Source organism: Nothobranchius furzeri, chromosome 16 (genome assembly GCF_043380555.1).
Source record: "Nothobranchius furzeri strain GRZ-AD chromosome 16, NfurGRZ-RIMD1, whole genome shotgun sequence".
NCBI classification, from domain to species: domain Eukaryota; kingdom Metazoa; phylum Chordata; class Actinopteri; order Cyprinodontiformes; family Nothobranchiidae; genus Nothobranchius; species Nothobranchius furzeri.
In genome coordinates, this window is record NC_091756.1 from 62,054,225 (window position 1) to 62,074,756 (window position 20,532).

At 41.3% G+C, this 20,532-nt stretch overlaps 1 protein-coding gene across 8 annotated transcripts in view; it reads left to right on the forward strand.

Annotated features, from left to right (window-relative positions):
• The window catches only part of LOC107373833 (gamma-aminobutyric acid receptor subunit gamma-3), a 95,161-nt gene that overhangs the window by 923 nt on the left and 73,706 nt on the right, over window positions 1-20,532 (forward strand). The window lies entirely within an intron of this gene.

Below are 20,532 nucleotides of genomic sequence, written 5' to 3' on the forward strand. Positions count from 1 at the left end.
TAAAAGCGACTGATCCAGGTTAAAGCAGTGTGGAGAGATCCAGGAGTCAGAATTCCCATGTGTCTGTCAGTGTTCCCATCTAGGTCCCCCATCAACAGATGATCCATGATTCAGCAGGCTCAAAATACTAACCAAAAATTTTATTATGACAAATTTAAACTACACTAAACTAAATCCGAGACATGGTCTTGAGTCAGAAAAGGGTAGAATGCCTTCTCCGGGTCAGGGATGAGGTCCTGCCCCAAGTGGAGGAGTTTAAGTATCTCTTGTTCACGAGTGAGGGAAAGACGGAGCACAAGATCGATAGGTGGATTGGTGCTGCATCTGCAGTGATGCGGGCGTTGTACCGGTCTGTCGTGGTGAAGAGAGAGCTGAGTCAGAAGGCGAAACTCTCGATTTACCGGTCGATCTACGTTCCTACCCTCACCTATGGTCATGAGCTTTGGGTAGTGACCGAAAGAACGAGATCGCGGATACAAGCGGCCAAAATTAGTTTTCTCCGCAGGATGGCTGGGCTCTCCCTTAGAGATAGGGTGAGAAGCTCAGTCATCCAGGAGGGGCTTGGAGTAGATTCGCTGCTCCTCCACATCAAGAGGAGCCAGTTGAGGTGGCTCGGGCATCTGGTCAGGATGCCTCCTGGACGCCTCCCTGGTGAGGTTTTCCGGGCACGTCCAACTGGGAGGAGACCTAAAGGTAGAACCAGGACACGGTGGAGGGACTATGTCTCTCACCTGGCCAGGGAACGCCTTGGGATTCCCCCGGAGGAGCTGGCCCAAGTGGCTGGGGAGAGGGAAGTCTGGGCCTCTCGATATAGACTACTGCCCCCACGACCCAACTCTGAATAAGCGGATGAAAATGGATGGATGGATTGAAATTTAAACTTGCCCTGAGAATGTGGTCTTCATTTTTTGTGGGGGTTTTACTTTGCTCATGCACTAGTCTGAACATGCACTTATGCTGAATTCATTTAAATGTAACATTAATGTAAATATAGCTGTTAAGGAATGTATAAAATTTTCTTCCACACCCCATACTGGATGACAGCAAAGGCCACCTCCATTGGAAAGTGTATGTTTGCCACACTAAACAGAATGGATCTCATAAAACATCAAGATGACTTTATTTATTGTAAAGGCTTGAAACAAACAAATACCTACAATAATATTAGACTGCATGTTTCAATTTGCCCCGATGCTTCAAAGAAAATAAAAGTGCACAAAGCAATCAAACGGAAATGAAAACTGAGTTTGTGTTTTCTATATGAGAGTGGAAACAGAGCCAGGGGGTTGTGTCGGTGTATATCACACATGAGTAAGCAACTTAAAAAGCTGCTGTAAGGTTCAGAAACACGTTTATAGTAAGCTCTGACTCTATTCTTTATGCCTGCTCTGTTGTATGATGATTATTTTAGATTTCCTGTATTAACGTTCTGAACCACCATCAGTTTCCGGGATTTCACCTCATACATCTGGTTGTTTTAACATCTGTTTTGATGGGTGGTCCTACAAAAGGAAAATGTCAAATGTTTGAGAAGCTGATTGAGATTTCCTAGGTCAATATAAAGCTCAGAAAAAGAGACTGACGTAGTGGGTGAGTTGAAGAGCTGTCGGGCGTACAGCTGGCACCAGTGTGTTGAAGGATTTCAGACAAAAACTGCGGACGGTAGTAGTAAAGGAGGATGAACTGCAGGTATTGCAACCGGGCTTTTCCACTGGACCCGCAAACGTCACAGTATGCAGCAGTTAGCCACCCTCATAGTGGATGGGTGCTTTTTCACTGGAGGCAAAGCGTTCATTTTGCATGCATCCCAGAAGCATAGCGTTGCATCGCTCTGAAAAATGTACTGTATGCTAATTTTTGTGCGCTACTCTTCAAGAACGCGCCAAGCTCAGCAGTTCAGATCGGGCCAGACCTCAAGTCTAACATGAAAGCAGTCTAAAGCATCCAGAAACATTCAAGATAAAAGCCACATGCAGCTTGTCAGTTGCCTAAAGAGCTAGTCACCCCCAAATCAACTTTTTTACCTGATAAACTGTATAAATGAGTGTCTAAAGTGCTTTTTACAAGACACATCTTTCCAGCAAATTGGTCATATTACCACAGCGGTGTGTCTTATAAACATGCTATGATGGCGTGGCGATGCGCAACTTTTGCGGCATTCGTTCCACCTCGCTTGATAGTAAAATTGTGGTAACTGTCCATCTTATAAACAGCGATTGCTCCCTTGGTGTACCAGAGGGAGGTGTCATGATCACGTGGGGAGTTACTGCCGAGCTCTGGCCGTCAACTTAATTGAAAATGAAAATAAACACGGGCTGTAAGTTTTGCTTTGGTAAACAGAATCCGCTGAGACGTCAAACTGGACCGATGTGGAGCTCCTGAAGCTTTTCTCCATTAAAGCTGGAGCTCAGATCGCCAGAGACTGCACGGGGACTGTGGAGGACAGACACCTTTAGGAGCAGCTTGTTATAATGAGCGTGGCTTCATTTGCAATAAAATGCAAGTTATGTCCAACATAAACGGAAGTCTGTAGCAGCGCAGGGACCGCCCCAATACCCCCTTTATGCCGCCATCGCCTAATCTTTTGTAAAAGGACACCATCGTACCACTTTACCGCCATGTGACCACTTATAAACGACCTACAGCCCCCTGATCCCACCACAGCGTTGAGGCAAATTGACGGCATTGTTTTGTAACAATGGCTAAATAGACATGCGTAGTTATTATTTGGACATTTTAGTGCATCTATTTTAAAATAGAAATATTCTTCCTAAAACATCGGTGTGTCAGCCGTCGCTATTGGCTAAGCAGTGATTTGTGCAAGTATGTCTGATGTAACTACTGCATTAGAGCCAAGTTTTGGCCACGCCTCTAGCTCACGAGTATGAGACGATACGGCTCAGAGCCGCTGCTGGCCTCTTCCAAGCAAATTTCTTCCAGTTCCTCTCTTTACTCTAGTGCCAGAGGTGGAGAGAAATGCTGTTTCTCTGTCTGAGTGTGTTTTGAACTGAACTGCTGGAATCACACGTGGTTTTGCAATTTCTCTGATCCTTGCGTGACCTTGCAAGGCCAGCCCTTGGTGGGAAGGGGGTTCACTGGTAAAATGCATCTATTATTTCGTGTCGTTCATGCATCCAGTTGAAAGGCTGGGTTTATGTTTTATGTTTATGTATTTAGCAGACGCTTTTGTCCAAAGCGACTTACAAGTGATAATTGGCATGTTGCCCTTGAGGCTAACAACAACAACAACAACAACAACTTGACATCAATCATGGAGAGGAGGGAACAAGGAGTGGACAGTAGAGAGGGGGGGACGGGTGCAGGGAGGGTGCTAGTTTAGAAGATACTCTCTGAAGAGCAGGGTCTTCAGGAGTTTCTTGAAAATTGAAAAGGAAGCCACAGTTCTGGTAGTGCTTGGTAGGTCATTCCACATTTGTGGAACGATGCATGAGGAGAGTCTGGATTGTCCTGAGCGTGGTGTAGGCACTGCTAGCCGATGATCCTGTGATGGCCGGAGCGGCCGGGCCGAGACGTAAGCCTTTGCAAGAGGATTCAGGTAGATGGGAGCCGTACCATCTCGGACTTTGTATGCTAGTGTTAGCAGTTTGAACTTGATGCATGCTGCTAGCGGTAGCCAGTGGAGCTCAATGAACAGAGGGGTGACGTGTGCTCTTTTTGGCTGATTGAAGACCAGACGCACCGCTGCGTTCTGGACCATTTGAAGAGGTCTCACAGTACAGGCTGGAAGACCAGTTAGAAGGGCATTGCAGTAATGGAGGCGGGAGATGACAGTAGATTGCACCAGGAGCTGGGTGGCATGTTGTGTTAGGTATGGTCTGGTCTTTCGTATGTTATACAGCGCAAAGCGGCATGAACGAGCAACAGAGGCAACATGATCTTTAAAGGTCAGGTGTTCATCAATCACAACACCCAGATTTCAAACTGCCTTTGAAGGAGCCAGAGATAGGAAGTCATTTTGGATTGAGATATTGTGCTGTATGGATGGTTTTGCTGGGATGACAAGTAGTTCAGTTTTAGAGAGGTTGAGTTGGAGATGGTGGGACTCTTCACTTCACTGTGCAATACCTTCTATGCAAGTACCTTTGTCAAACAGTCAAATTGGTTTAATAGTCAACGGTGCTAAGGACTTTGATATCTGGAAGGTGCAATTCAATTGTATTTTTATCTTTATTTCTATTTTTTATTATTATATAACATTTTATGACGCTCTGTAACTTCTGTCGGTGTTGTGCTGCTTTTTTTGGAAACCGAATTTCCTAAAGGAACTCACCCGAGGGATTAATAAAGTTCTATCTTATCTTATCTTATCTTCATCCATTTTGATATGTCAGAGAGACAGTTGGATATTCGTGCAGAGACAGTGTGGTCGTCCGGTGGAAATGACAGATAGAGCTGGGTGTCGTCTGCATAGCAGTGGTAGGAGAAGCCATGTGATCAAATGATCTCACCCGGTGAGGTGGTGTATATGGCAAAGAGAAGAGGTCCTAGTACAGAGCCCTGGGGGACTCCTGTGGCAAGATGGTGCACGGTAGAGGATTGTCCAAGCCAAGATACACTGAATGATCGTCCTGTGAGGTACGATTCAAACCAGGCCTGTGCTTGCTCTGTGATGCCCATGCTAGAGTGTGGGCAAAAGGAAGCCATGGCTGACAGTGTCAAATGCAGCCGATAAGTCGAGCAGGATAAGCACTGAGGATTTGGCAGTCTAGCTAGCTTCTTTTAAGGATTCAGTCACAACTAACAGAGTGGTTTCAGTGGAGTGGCCCTGTTTGAACCCAGATTGGTAAGGGTCAAGCAGACAGTTTTGTGAGAGGTTTTCTGTGATCTGCTTGAAAGCCACCCTTTCAATGATTTTGGACAGAAAAGGGAGGAGAGAGATAGGTCGGTAGTTCTCCACATGATTTGGAGGAAGAGATGTTTTTTTTAGTAGCGGTTTAACCTGAGCATGCTTGAGAGAGGTGGGAAATGTACCGGATGTCAGTGAAGTGTTGATCACGTGTGACTGCTGCGGCTACTGTAGGAGCAATAGCTTGGAGCAGCTTAGTCGGAATGGGGTCAAGTGGGCATGTAGTAGGGCGGCTGCACGTGAGAAGCTTGGACACACAGTTCTCAGTGAGAGGGGAAAAAGAGGAAAATGAAGCAGTAGGGCTTGGGATGGTTGGGCTAGAAGGAGTTTGTGGTAGCGAATGTTCAGGAGTGGCCAGCAGTGTTGGCAACTGTTTTTGACTGAAAGTAGCTGAAGTTCCCCCCAAAAGTTGCTAGATGTCGCCAGATGATGTCATGTGCTAATTTACACATTGATGACGTCATCACGCCACATTGGCATTCATTTTCCCCATAGCATCTAAAAGATATATATATATATATATATATATATATATATATATATATATATATATATATATATATATATATATATATATATATATATATATATATAGGTGTATATATATATATATATATATATATATATAGGTGTATATATATATATATATATATATATATATATATATATATATATATATATATGGCTAAAAGGGAGGAAAATAAAAACTATGTTATGTGTTACAGTTATTAATTAGTATGATTAAAATGGCCCAAATTGCTTTGATATGTACAATAAATTCCAAAAGTATCAATAAAGTGACATTAAGACAGATATGGTGTGGTGATCCAACCAGTTCTGTTGTAGGATAGAACTCAGACCTCCTGCTCTCCTCATTCTCACAGACATTTTCCTAAAAAACTGTTTTTTTACACCTCATAGTTTCTCAACTTCTCTGTTGTGTATTCTCTCCATCGTGATAATAACGGCGCTCCGAGCAAAAGGGAGCGGGTGTCTCATGGTATAACCATCCCTGTGTCACTGAAGGAAATTCAGATGAGCCACAGAGCTGCGTGTGTAAACGGGACGGTAGTTGAAATTCCCGTTGACTTTATTTGCCAAATGCAGGAAAAGCCAAAGTGTCTGACGGCTGCAGAACCAGAGATCGCAGGTTGACGCCTGCGCCATCTCTAGTAGAAGCGTGAGCCTGCAGCAGTAGACGTAAATCGGCGGACTCAGCCTCTGCAACTGTACGGTGTCAGCGAATCAGCCCGGCCGAAAACGGTTTATGATTGGTCAGTCCTCGTGCACATGTGCAGATTAGCGTTCTCTTTCCTTACTCCCAGAAGAGCGGTTCAGAGTGCAAATGGTTTCTTTGTTGCTAATCTGTGGGGAATATCTACAAGAAAGTTCTACAGAAAGTAGCAACGGGTCCTGAGAAATGTCGCTAGGTTTGTCGCTAGGCGCTTTTTGGAAGAAAAAAAGTCGTTGAGGGGGGTCAAAAAGTCGTTAGGAACAGCGACAAAGTCGCTGAGTTAGCAACACTGGTGGCCAGTTGAGTAAGCAGCCATGTTGCTCTGATGCGCTGTTGCTACTCTGGAATGTGGACTTATAGCTGTGATCATTAATGCTACTGACCAATGCCTTTCTGGACCACAACAAAACTGTGGTTAGATTCTCCTTTCGTTGTGTTTCAGTTGTCTCTTGTATGACCGTGTCAGACATTTTAACTTCCTATTTCCTGTGTGACAGCCACTTGTGAGGGTCATTTTTAAAGGGATTTAACTAATCTAATTTAAAGAATTCTGTCATTACAGACACTTTAAAGGTTCCATTTTGTGACAAATGCACTTGTTGGAGCCTTTAACCATGTTATACTGTCATTTCCTCATAAGACACACCCAAAACTCTTTTTAGGCAGCATTCATGCATTTTGCTGCCTCAGCTGCAATTTGGCTGGTGTAAAGATTTCTCCTGCAAATGTAAGATAGTAGCCCACTTGCATCATCAGGCATTTCTTCTCCCCCTGAAGCTGGTGGTCTTGGTTCTGATACCTGGATATTCTGACTAATTATTTTTGCATTGGTGACAAAACACTGCAGTAAAAACCATGCATAGATGCACGTAATGGCTAGCAAAGGACATGTGTTAGGGCACTATTATTTTGTAACAGACTCTGAAGTCCAGTGGTTAGAGTGCCAGACTGACTGCTTTAACCACTGGACTACCAAGGCCAATACAACAGCAGGCTTGCCTAAGATGCTGTTGTAGGCACATTTTATCAGAGCAAGCTTGGGCGGAGTTTCACTGAAGCAAACCATTTCAGTTCCGGGTACGAATTCAGGCTGACAAAAATAACTAATATTTAAGAGAAAATGACATCACATACTGCGCATACGTTTGCTCTCAAAGATTTCAAATGGTATGTTCTGGTTTGTTTGGGTCATTTCAGCATTTTAACTGGTTGCACGAAATGGATTTAAGGGACAGTGCCACCAGCATGGCAAAGGTGACTGATGGTTTCCTCTGTGCCAGAGGCTTGCCTGCATTTTTGCCTACACCCTTAGAGTCACAAGCCAGGTAACTTCACTAATGTTAAAGCAAAAGGTGCAGTCATAGCAGAATCAAACAAGACTACCATTGGACTAAACTACAGTGAGTAGAAACAAACCTTCACTCGTACTTCAGCTAATTGATAGCTTCTCTACACCAACAGTTTTCCAAACCATTTGTCACTTTGGATACGGAGCCTCATTCTGATGAGTGGGAGAAGGATAATGACCTGGATTCAGTGAACTGGCTGTGACTGGACCAACGTCAAACACTGAGCTTTAAAATACATTATAATGCCTTTTTGACTGAGCTGATCCCATCCTCTCACTCTGTCATTTTCTCAGTGTCACTCTCTCCATGTGTCACTGTGACTCCAATAAGTAACCCCGATCTTTTCTTTTCACACTTGGTGTAGCACATCTAGTGTTTTATGTACATCCACTTATGTCAGGTGCTCTTATCTGCCTCAGGCTGCACTCCAAATCATCTGCTGTCTTTTGTAGGACAAGAATCATGAGATGCATCGACTGTCGTTTTCATGGATCATTCCAGTAGCTGATAGAGCTCTGATTTGGATCAATTATTATTTTGTGCTGATTCTGATTTCTCTCTAAACGCTAACATTCATCCATCGTTGATACCTGCTGATCTTTGACTTGTCTTCATGAACATGTTTTGTATAGACGATGGAACTACTATAACTCAAAAGTGAAGTTCACTGAGGAACATGGAATACACGTTCTTCTTAATAATTAAAATAATAATAATAATAATAATAATAATAATAATAATACATTTCATTTGTACTGCACTTTACACTTAAAAATCTCAAAGCGCTTACAACACAAATAAATAAATATATATTTTTTATTATGAAGAATTAAAAGCTTTACTAAAAAGAAATGTTTTTAGTATTTTTCTTGAATTATGATTGATCACTATGAGTTTCAGATGCATGCAAGGTGTGACAATGGTCTTCGTGCTTCCTGCATTACCTGCAGAAAGAAAAAAGACGGGAAAAACATTCGAGTCGTCTCGAGTGTAAATCTTGCAGGGTGGTGGACCTCGAGGACCAGGGTTGGACACCACTGTCTGACAAAACAGGCGGTACAGCAAGCAGTACATTTTGACCTTTTATGGTACAAGAACAGAAAAAGCTTGTGCACCTCACATTAAATCTGCTTAGCACAAAAAATAACTAAAATACGTCGAAATGATCCATTAATGTTTAGGCCTAAAAATCCACACATTTACAACTTCATTTTTTTCTGTTTCGAAGCCCTTTACAACATGGTTCTTGATGACTCAGCACTTTCTAAGGTACTTTTCTGTTTATGCTGCTCTTTCTTTACTTTCACTCCTATGCTTACTTGTCCTACATCCATTTTTAAACTCTACAAAGAAGCTGGAATCTGCTTAAATAAGGAACACTTGTAAGTTTAAATGAGCGTAAAATATTTAGGTAGAATTCCATTTCGCTCCTCCTATACACAAACTGCTAAAATCTAGGGCTTGACTCTGATTTCTAAGTCAACAACTATGATTTCTACTTCCAACACAGGCGACATTTCCTTTTGAATATTTAATTTTAAACAGACAATCAATACAATTTCAAACTTGATACTGAGATGGACTAGAAGTGTAGGGAGGCCAGCACAGCTGTAATAATGGCATTATTTTTTGTCCTTAGGTGGTTGAAATTTTACATTTTCACACACATACACTGTGTTTGACGCTCCATAGTCATGCTGCACCAGGGACACACAAGATCTAGGGCCGTGCTTTTTGTGTTTGACATGAAACCTGAAAGAGACAACGAAGAGCAGCAGTACGCCCTGGAAGCATGCAGTCTGCCAAACCAACTGAGAAGAAGAGAATACAAATACTATTGCTACGCTGTCAGTTTGACTAACAATGAAATCAAAAGACATGTGAAATTTGTTTAGACCTCATCATATATGTCTTGTTAGCCGAGTGTGATGAGCTCCCCGTCCATCATCAGCTGGACACCAACCTTCAAGCGGTTCAGTTACTCCCTAACTCGCCTCTTGTTGCTCATTCATCATTTCCTTGTATTAGAGCTCCCGGTCCAGTCCCAACATATCAGTTTCAAAGTCCTTCTTCAAGAACCCTCCTAAACTTCCTTCTCATCAATTCTTTTCTCCTCTTGATGCCTACCGTCTCACTCCCAAAACATTCCAGCCTTGCTCCGTAACCATTGGCCACTGGCTAACCAAAGGCCAGAGTGCCTATAGACATTCTTCATGTCTCTGAGCGTGCTTGCTTTATCTCCACTGCTGCTTCGCCGCACTCTGGTCTCTCCTTGGTTCAAGCCAGTCCTTCTGTCACGCCCTGCTGTGAGACCTGTTCATCCATCCCACTTCCTGTTTTTTATTTGGTGTCACCTCTCCTGTTTCAGTTCTGTTTCCTGTTCCTCATCACGCTGATTTCTCCGTGCTGTTCTTGTGTGTATGTAACCAGCTTCTGTTCTCTTTCAGTTGCCAGTTCGTTAGTTTTCATTCTCTCGTTCCAGCCAGGCATTACTGATCTCTGGGTCCTTTGACTCAGTTCTGTTTTTTGATCACTTTTGATCCTTAGTTAAATAAGCCTTTGCGGAAATAAAAACTTTGTTTTGCCGAACTCAACATTTGGGTCCGGTCCTTCATACCAGTCCTGACACCTCCTCTGTGTGTGGAACGCAGATAAATGCCCAGCTCCTCCCTACGCACCTCAAGCATCCCGGCAGAACATGCTTGCTTCCTTCAGGACTGCTAGGTTAATATAACAGTCTGAATTTAAAGTGTTTCTTAATTGCTTAATCGTAGTAGTTATATGCTATGTGGAGGTTGGCCTAAAGAGATTGGTAAACAATTATATTTTCAAGCTTGTGCTATTTATAAACCAGACCTGTTTGTTGGAGGGAAGGCTGGAAGTTGTTCACATACCAACTCTGAAATGCATGGCACTAAAGAGTCGAATGTGTTATACGTTGTGCCTTTAAAAACGGTAAATCACCTGTATTTGATATACCACCTTCTAGAGGCCTGGAACCCCCAAAGCGCTTTACAACACAATCAGTCATTCACCCATTGACACACACATTCACACCCTGGTGATGATCAATCAAATCAAATCAAATCAAAGATACTTTATTAATCCCAGAGGGAAATTAGAGTTTCAGTACACACAATTCAGAGGTCAGACATACATGGGCAAAGACACATGACAAGAATTGGTGACTGTGGTCATTCCCAACCCTGAGTCGCTCTACCTTAATAGAGATAAGAGGGTTACATGAGGGTTGGTTCAGGTGGAGGGAAAAAAGGGCACTTCAGAGTTACCCTCCACCAGGAGGGCAGCTTTGCTCTGCAAAAAAAAAAAAAAAAAAAAAAAAAAAAACACCTCAGACAGATATGCAACAGACTTCAGACAACACAACATAAGTGTCCACTAGGTGGGGTGGTGGGTTGGGACTATCCCCACTTCAGTTCCTGCAGCCACGATAAGCAGCACGTCACCTCAGTGTGGATAGGGGGAGGAGCATTGAGGGTTGGAGGGTTGCAGTGACCCTGGAACGTTTCAGCGGCCTTCCCGCAGTCCCGCCCAGGCTGGGATAGGAGACAGAGTTGAGTTGCCATAGCGACGGCACATTACACATATCTTCTGAGGGGGGAGTTTTCATTGTAGCCTTGCAGGCTCAAGGACGCCAGATTCCGATTAGAAATTGTTTTGGGGCCAGACAGAGATTATTTCCTCTCTGTCTTACAGTTTGTTGGTCCTCAACCTCTCAAAATCCCAATTATGGACATTAATCTATCCCAATCCGTGCTGATTCGTCCACTCTATCCTTGATGGCATCCATCTTTTGTGACGATGAATGAATCTCGGCCAAAGTTCCAAGCTTACGATTCATCTCGACAATTATGCGAGTCTGTGAATTCACAGCATTAGGCCAATATTCCTTGACAGCTCGTTAATTTTCCGGTAAGCCAGGTAGCCTCCAATGCCGATCAGCAGGAAACCCGACACCAACACCACGGATATCCACACATCTTCAGAGTCCTCCACAAACAGCTGGTCTGTCCCGGAAGGGGCATCTGGGAGCCCCTTCTCACGTTCTCATCGTTGAAAAAATTGTATCAACCACATTGAGTGACCAACTGACGAGACTGATGATGAGCTACACTGTAGCCACAGCTGCTCTGGGGCACACTGACAGAGGTGAGTCAGGTGCCCACAGTACCTCCGACCACCACCAGCAGGCAAGGTGGGTAAAGTGTCTTGCCCAAGGACACAACCACAGCGACAGACTGAGCAGGGCTCAAACCTGCAACCTTCCGATTACAGGGCAAGCACTCAACTCCCGTGCCACCGTCGCATCATCATTATTTTCATAAACCTTTAAATATAGGTTTTGCACGCCATTGTCATTTACATTTAACTAGGTGTTACTGGGCCTCCCTAGAGATACTAAGAACGCTGGTTCTGAGTCAGCCCCAAGTTCTGCTCCCATGACAACCAGAGGAAACTCTTTCAATCTTCTATATTCACTGTCTTGCTCTTTGGGCCATTACCTGAAGCGTATGACCATTTTCAGAAAGTTATCTAGAATGAGAAAGATGATACGTATTTATACCTTTTATGCTGAAACACACTAAAAACAGACTGAAAGACTAACCAGAGAACTTCTTTATTTAGGTAAAGCTTGTCTTGACTACTGAGCTAATCAGTTTATAAGATCTAAATGTCACAAATCACAAGAAAGGAGAAAAGGAGAGATACATGCATAAAAGCAGTTTAAGTCATGAGTTTCATTATACTGATGATGTTTGTGCTAGTGTTCAGTTGTCTCACAAAACACACACACACACACACACACACACACACACACACACACACACACACACACACACACACACACACACACACACACACACACACACACACACACGGTGTATTAGGGATCTGTATTCCTGTCTGGTTGGCCTTCCAAAAAAGACTAAATGAAGTCAAGTGGCTGACTTTAAATAAATAATGATAAACATAGCCTGGGCAATCAGTCTTTGTTTTTAATTCCCCTGTCCTCGGGTTCTTTTGATGACAGATGAGGTGCTGGAGTCCTTTTGCGGTTAATGAATCTGACTTTTTAAACTCATAGTCGAACAGCAAGGGCAGGTTTCCTACATTGCTTGAATATAAATGCTTGCAGTTGTTGTGTTTAGAGAACGTCCACAGTGAGTCGGAAATGTCCGAGCATTTTCCCATGTTTGTCTGTCCTGTAGTGATCGGTGACCTTTATCGTTTTCAGCTCAAAGTGTCTAGTGTCTTTCTGTTGAACTTTAATTTCTCCACCTGCTGTTGTGACTTCATGTGTGTACGAGTGCATGCAGATGATAAAACAACAATTCTTTGCTTTTGCTTAGAGAAGTTAGTCCTGGTGTTGCCATTATCCATGTATTGCACTGGAGCATTTTTGTTATTGATTTGTGTTAGATGGGTACAACAACACTCAGCTCCTGATCTTTATTGTTGACTTCCTCTGTATAAATTTACAGCATGTTGTGGCAAAAATACTTTAGTGGGTCAAAGAAAAAAAATACACCTTCTCAAGGCTCAATGCCATGTTTAAAGGTGTGAATAACTCATTTAATCAATACATTTGCAGTGGTCTCTAGAAAGAATGAATGCCTTGCAGGCAAAACTCAGGGCACAAAAAGCCACTAACCCCTGTCTCAGCAGGACCAAGTCCAAAACATCACAGCTCGTAGCTGAGCCTGAGATCAGTGGACTCAGTGGTCTCCTTTAAAAAGCAGCTGAAGACTCACTTGTTCAAGCTGGCTTTTGTATGACCTTCTTCACCTCTCTCTCTTTATTCTGCTCTCCCCACCTATTCCACCTTCCTCAGGATCCACTGGTTTCCCTCTTTCCTTTTCTCTCTCTCTCTTTCTTAACATTTTGTCTATTTTTTGCTCATTTTAAAGATATTTTTAAACATTTTCTAAATGCTTTTTTATATTTTTACATTTTTTGTTTTTGTGAAGCACCTCGTGATTTTTATCTTGAGAGGCGCTATAGGAATGATATTTTCTTCTTCTTCTTCTTTTCCATCCTCTGCTGCCCGCGGATACATGGAGAAGGAAGTGACACCATCATTAGTGGCTAGCTCTGAAGAAGATTGCAGGAACAATTTAAACTGTTAGCAAGGGAGAAAAAAACTTTTCTGTGTTTAAAAAAGGAAGTTTTATCTCCACCAATAACACAAGTCTGGAGGAGCATCTGCTGTGAAGTGGGGTTGCTAATGCAAACGGTTAGTTTAAACTAGCCGACATGTCCGCTGCTGATTATTGAATGTTAAAACAGTAGCCGTCCCAGTTGTGAGTCAAGATGAGTGAGTCCATGAATGCTAGTTCACAGTTTGACGCTAATCTGTGAGGATTCTCTAATCCTGGCTGTGAGGGATTTATCTCCTCACTAATAGTTATGTCTCTTGTTTCTGTTTACTCCTGTATTTCTGTGTGTTTTAGGTCAAATATACTTGGTAATCTATAAATTACTTTAAGTTAAGTTGATCTATCGGTGTTCATCACTCCCTTCTTTCTGAGGTCATTTGTTTAAGTGTTGCCATGGAAGCGCGCCCATAGGCAGCCATGATCAGTTCCTGGTGTGCTTAATCAGCTCTACTGAGGGAGAAACTAACTGACTGAAGAGAAGAGGGGGAGAGGAGGTTATCTTGTGTTTAAGTGTAGTTGTTCTTGTTTTTGTTCTTTTGAGTTAAGGTAGGAGGTAAATATGTAAATAGATTGTTTGACATATTTTGTTGAGATGTACTTTATTGATTGCAGGATTTCAAACTAATTGTTTCCCCTGCCCATGTCATAATGGCTGGTTCCAAGTTAGCTTTAAAAAGGGTGGATTCGGTACTGTTGTGGTTGATTGCTTGTTAAGGGGAATCCATGCCCCAATGTCAAGGATTGTTTGCATTCAAAGAAAAAGGATAAACAGTCAGAGCTCTGAAACATCCTGGACTCTTGTTTTTTCTTCTGTTGACAAACCGCTGCTAACAACCTGAGTGAGTGACAAGGCAGAGGCGCTGTCTGGGCCAAAACCTTACACTAGCGCTTCACCATCTATTTTCTATCAGAACCTATTTCAGAGGTGTGCTCCATTTTGTTTTTCCAATGGATGGTTTGGGCCAAGTAAGGTTGGTGCATCGCACTGCCTTTCAATTCAATTCAATTCAATTCAAGTTTATTTATATAGCGCCAAATCACGACAAGAGTCGTCTCAAGGCACTTCACATAATAAACATTCCAATTCAGGTCAGTTCATTAAGCCAATCAGAAATAATGTTTCCTATATAAGGAACGCAGCAAATTGCATCAAGTCACTGACTGGTGACTTGATGCTCCTCCCTTCGGATGCTAACCATGAGGCCTGAGCACAAGAATTACCTGTAGATGAGGAGGCCAGTTATCATGATGTTCAGCATAGACCAATACTTTTATTGGCAGCATAAGTGTTCTCTATTCAAAAGAAACTTAAATGTGCATGAAGTAAAAATAACATTCCAAGGTCAACTTAGGGTACTGCAGTCCATGTTTCAAGATAAGCAACTCCGATCTGAGTAACAGTGTTTATGAATTTCATGGCGGTTGCCATTTTCGGATCAGCGTCAGATATTTCTACGTGACAAGTGAAGACGAGTCATACATTGTAAGTTGAGGCACAGGAGTTAAGTGCTTGCCTCTTAATCGGAAGGTTGTAGGTTCAAGCCCTACTCAGTCTGTCACTGTTGTGTCCCTGGGCAAGACCCAGACCCAACTGCTCACGTCGGGGCGGCCTTTTACTGTGGGCAGTCTAAGGCACACCTGTACATTATTCATGCTGTCTAATCAGCCCCTTGATATGCCACATCTGTGAGGTGGTGTGGATTATCTTGGTAAAGGAAAAGTGCTCACTAACACACCTGTAGACAGATTTCAGAACTATATTTGAGTCATGGGTATTTTGTGCATGTAGAAAAAGTTTCAGATGTTTAAGTTCAGCTCATGAAAAATGGGAGCAAAACAAAAGTGGTGCATTTATATATTTTATTTCAGTGTATAAATGCCGTGTATATTATAAATGCAGGGTGAATTATAAATTCTGGGTAAATTATAAAATGTATATAATAAACTGTAGTTTTTTTTTCATCTAAAAGAATATAACATAAAATAAATAACCTTAAATATTTGACCAGTTAAATAATCTACATGGTAATAAAATAACTCAAAGTTATCAATACTGTACTGATGTGAACAAATCAATAAACCAATCAATCAGATATTGGCAGGAACTCCTGAAAGGAAGTGAAGTGTGTGAAGACATTGTCACTAACAAACAGAATTTTGAAGGCAGATTGAGAACTTCTTTTATGGTTTACGTCATATCTTTTTGTTTCTCTTGTGCATGTTGACAATATTGGAATTGTGTAAAGCTGACAACAACACATTAACATAACAGGGTTTCAAAAGAATAGAAGAAATACAAAAGAAGTGTGCTGTTGCTTTCTGTCAGTATGTGTCAGTCGGCTCATAAATGACGGTGATTGATTGAGTTGATTAATATGTAGACTTGCTATTTGTTGTGATTGTTCACAGCTTAAAGCTGATATCTGAAACAAAAAGAAAACATTTATTTTTGTTTAAAATTTTTGGTAAAAACAGACCAAGTGGGAGGGTGGCTGCTGCTTGAAGACTGGGTTACATGTGTGCTTTGGTACAGGGTGGGGACCCATGGTCCTATCAGCTGCTCATCAAGAACAACAACAACAATATGTGTTTTCATGTCAGAGGCTTTAAAGCCTCTAAGTAGGGCCAGGAGAAGTTGGTAGACATTTGACTGCTTTGAAAAAGCCACTAAAAGTTTCGGGATTTCAAATTATCGTACAATTTTCAAAACATGAGAGGCCGCACACATGGCAATACACAACATGGATATAAGTGTTTTGATCCTACAGTGTGTGGTGTCCAGCCACACAGCAAAAGCTACACACCACACATGAAACAATCCCTGGTAATTTTCAAAATAAAAGTACTGCTGCAATGCAATATGAAGATGACGTGCGACCTAACGCAACCTTATTTTCTCCCAGCATTGTTCCAGAAGTGCAGCGGTGTGTTTTTCATGGCCTTAATCCTGGCAGTGGAGAGGAACATTATCATATATGACATCAAACAGCAATATCAAACATGATTTCCTTTTGGTTTAATGGCAGATTGCATAAACAAACCGTGACCTTTGAACTATTGAGGGATTTTGTGATCTCACGAGTCCAACGAAGAGCACAGTAGGGAAGCTGTGTCACGGCAAAGACTCTCCCGGCGTGAAAAGGGCCGCTTTGACGTTTGCGAGTAAACCGTTTCACTACTGTTTCACGCCGCTGCAATCAAGCGCATCCATGTTTGAAAGGGAGAATCAGCTCAATAATCAAAAAATGAGCTTGTTATGAACCGGTGTCTTCAACATAGCAGCGACTGGCAGATCCAAAATTAGTAAGCGAGTCTATTTTTAAATCAGGACATAAAGGAAGGTGTAATAGTGGTTTAATCCAGCTAATTAGTGAGTTTGTTATCAAATACATGATTTATTTGTAATTTGTGTCATTTTATTTAGCTTTTTCTCCCGAAGAAATCACTCACAGTACAAGTTAGTGATAGATTATTAGTTCACAAAAACATTTCTCCTCTTATACCTGTCAGAATCAATACAACTGGATAGATCCCCTTAGCTGCATTCACTGCCCCACAGTTTGATTTTTGAATTGGACTTTGTTGCAGTCATGTTGCAGTTATTTTGAGGGAAATCATTAAAAAGCCCTTCTTGAAAGTAGGGTTCAGTGTCGCCTTACTGTGTGACAGATGATCGACCACGGTACTGTTAGCCTGAGGGGTGTGACTGTTCTGTCCTTTGAATATTTCAGAGCCCCTTGGCAATCCTTTTAGTAACAAGGCCAGACTGCGGGAACAGAAACTCTCCTTGTTCCTAGTCTTTTTGCTGCGTTTGAGACAGCCATCAGAATGAAACCGTAACTTTCCCTCGTAAAGCTGTCATCTGAAGCTTCTGTGATCTCACGTGATAAATGAGTTGGCAAAAATGTGAAGGAGTGGAGTTTATGTAGTGATGTAGGAACTGAAGATAAAAGCAGACAATTGAAGCTCTATTTTCGTCCTTGAGATTGTCAGAACTTTATATTTTAGTTGGCCTTTTTTGTCAAACTTTCATTAACATGGAACCTAAAATTACCAAAGAGTAAAATACTGAGGTACAGAAGTAAATAATCAAATAATCATGTAAAATATAACAAAGCTATCTATCTTCTGATGATTCATTGAAATTAACCTGTTAATTCATCTAAATCACAGGTGTCAATCTTAGGCCCTCGGCGCAAATTTGGCCTGAAGTCTATTTGATCAAAAATATATTAAAACTGGCCTACCGGTCGATTTTGCCATAAAAACTTCAAATCCCATAGTGCTTTGCAGTGTTTGTTGAAGCGCCCCCTCTTTTCTGTTGAGAGCAGGGTATCCGCGGGTCCTTAAAAAGTCTTAGTCTTAAATTTGCTTTTCCAAATTTAAGACCTTAAAAATCCTTAAAAATAACAAATAATCATTAAATACAGTTTCCAAAGGTCTTAAATTACCAAAGACCCAATAAACAAGACTCTTTTATTTCTATAAATATTTTGTGAATTTCTAGTTAGTGTTCAGCATTTTTTGTGTATGATGTTGCCGTAAGCTGAATCGTACACATTCAGTTGGTTGTGAAATGCAGCTATTTTTAGATGAGCACATTAGCTGGTTAAGCTAGTGGGAGCTTGCGTCATGGGGAAGTGGAAGTTTAATGGTAACTAGATGGCTAATCCCACATTCGCAACGTGGTTAGCACCGTTTCCAGGCAATAGCTGGAAATTATAGCTTCAATTTAATTGAAAAAAAAACAGCTTAAATTTGGTTGAAGTGGCCTTAAAAAGGGTCTTAAAAAGTATTACATTTGGCTCCCTTAAACCTGCAGATACCCTGTTAGAATAATTAGCATCCATGCTACTAGTATTGTCTTCAGCAGCGTTACACTTCTCAGTCTCAGACAAACAAAACACTCCAATTACTCAGAGCTGAATTTACTCAGTAATTTGCTGACTTTGAAGCCCAGAAATGAAGATTTCAACCACTCAGTAATCTGTTCACAGCTGACAGAGAAATCACACACCAACTACCTGGTTCAGTCTAACAAAAAACCACAACACTGAGCAAAATGTCCAGCCACACTATGGAGCTAGGATTGGGACAATATTCAATGTAACTTGTACCAACTTTTGTAACTTGGAACATGTTTCATGACATGTAACAAAATGATTTGTAACACTGTAGATTTGAGGTTTGTACCTGTAGAATGAAATGTGTGTTTTGAGAGTTTTGATTTCAAACATGTACCTTGATCTTTTTATTTTGGAAGTCTGCCAGGTAAACACCGAAAGTTTCATGTTTCTGAATGAATGTTTGATGTTACAAAATGAGTAGTAAATGTACAAAATAAAAGTTTGATTTTACAAAAGAAAAAATACATGTACAAAATGAAAATTTCCTCATATAAAACAAGAATTACAATTACAAATTGAGAATTACAAGTTAGAAAACTAAAGTTACAAGTTACGAATCCAAAGTTACACGTCATGAAACATGTTCCAAGTTACAAACTTGGTACAAGTTACATTGAATATTGTCCCAATCCTAGCAACATACAACACCGCCATGTTCCAGCTGAGCTGTGTTTCTGTGGAGCATACAGGTTACCTTACGCTGTTTACTGATCCCCTCGTGCTATTTTGTCACGAGTAAAAATCACGCAATTAATTTTAGTTTATTGGGGTCTTGTTTCATGTCACATAGGGACATTAGAATGATTTAGATTCGTTTAATGTTTCCTGTTTGTAGTTCCTTCTGTTGGGTGCCCATTTATTATGAATTATTCAGTTTCATATTAAACAACAGACCATCCATTTTAGTCTATTTAGTAATTTATATTTTTGTATTATAGTCACTTATATTATACATTATGCATATTTTAGAGATTAGCTTATTCTTTGAAAGCTGTGGGGTTTATTATAAAGTTGTTCCTTGTTTGGGTTTTCAAGGCCAAAGTTAGTCTTCAGTCCAGCACAGGCGCATCATTAACATCCACTTACTTCCAGTTCCACAGTGTGACTGGTGATGAGGAAATATTGGGAATCAAAGATGGATTATCTTCTCAGCTAAGCAGCAGTTCTGAAGAGGATGTGATGGGAAAGAGCTTAGCTCTCTCAGAGTAACCGGATTTCCAGTTTAATAATGTATCTGTTGTTTAATATTGTGGGTTTAATCAGCTTTTCAGGTGTTTAAATCTCTTGTAATCTCTTTTATTGAGGACAAATTATAATGAAGCTTTAATTTATAGACAAAAACAGTTGGGGGAAAAAAGGAAAAATAAGAGGCTGTTTGACTTCATGAAGTCAGGTGCAAGTGTTCATTTTATGGTTTTTCTTTGTTTTTGTATTTTTGTGCAAACTCCGGCTCTCATGGTGAGTACCATGTTAATGTAGCCCAACAAGGTCATTTCTATTCATATTTAATTATAAAAAGGCAAATATTCAGCTGTGGTCACGTGATCTTGTTTACGATAAATATCCCCACCAGCACGTCAAACAGAGAATGCACCGCTGCAGTTTGTCTCTGCTAACAGCCGTCCAGTGTAAACCAGGACACAGATTAGCTCTCAGTCGGTTTGCACATCATCCTCTGTCCTCTGCCCAACCTCATAACAATTAAATCTGAGGTCTCATTCATCGTCTGTGGAGCATTTCTCCCAGGGCTGGTTTAACATCTTAGAGCAGATTACATCCTCCCCTGAGAAAAGACGTTGTTGCCAAACAAGAGTAGAGTTTTTGTGAAGCAGCATGTCCAAGTTATCATTGCCACCTGTTCAGGTGTATTGGATCCCCACCAAAAGTACAGGCCAAACGTTTGGACACACCTTCTCATTCAATGTGTTTTCATGACCATTTACATGGGGAGATTCCCACTGAAGGAATCAAAACTATGAATGAACACATGTGGAGT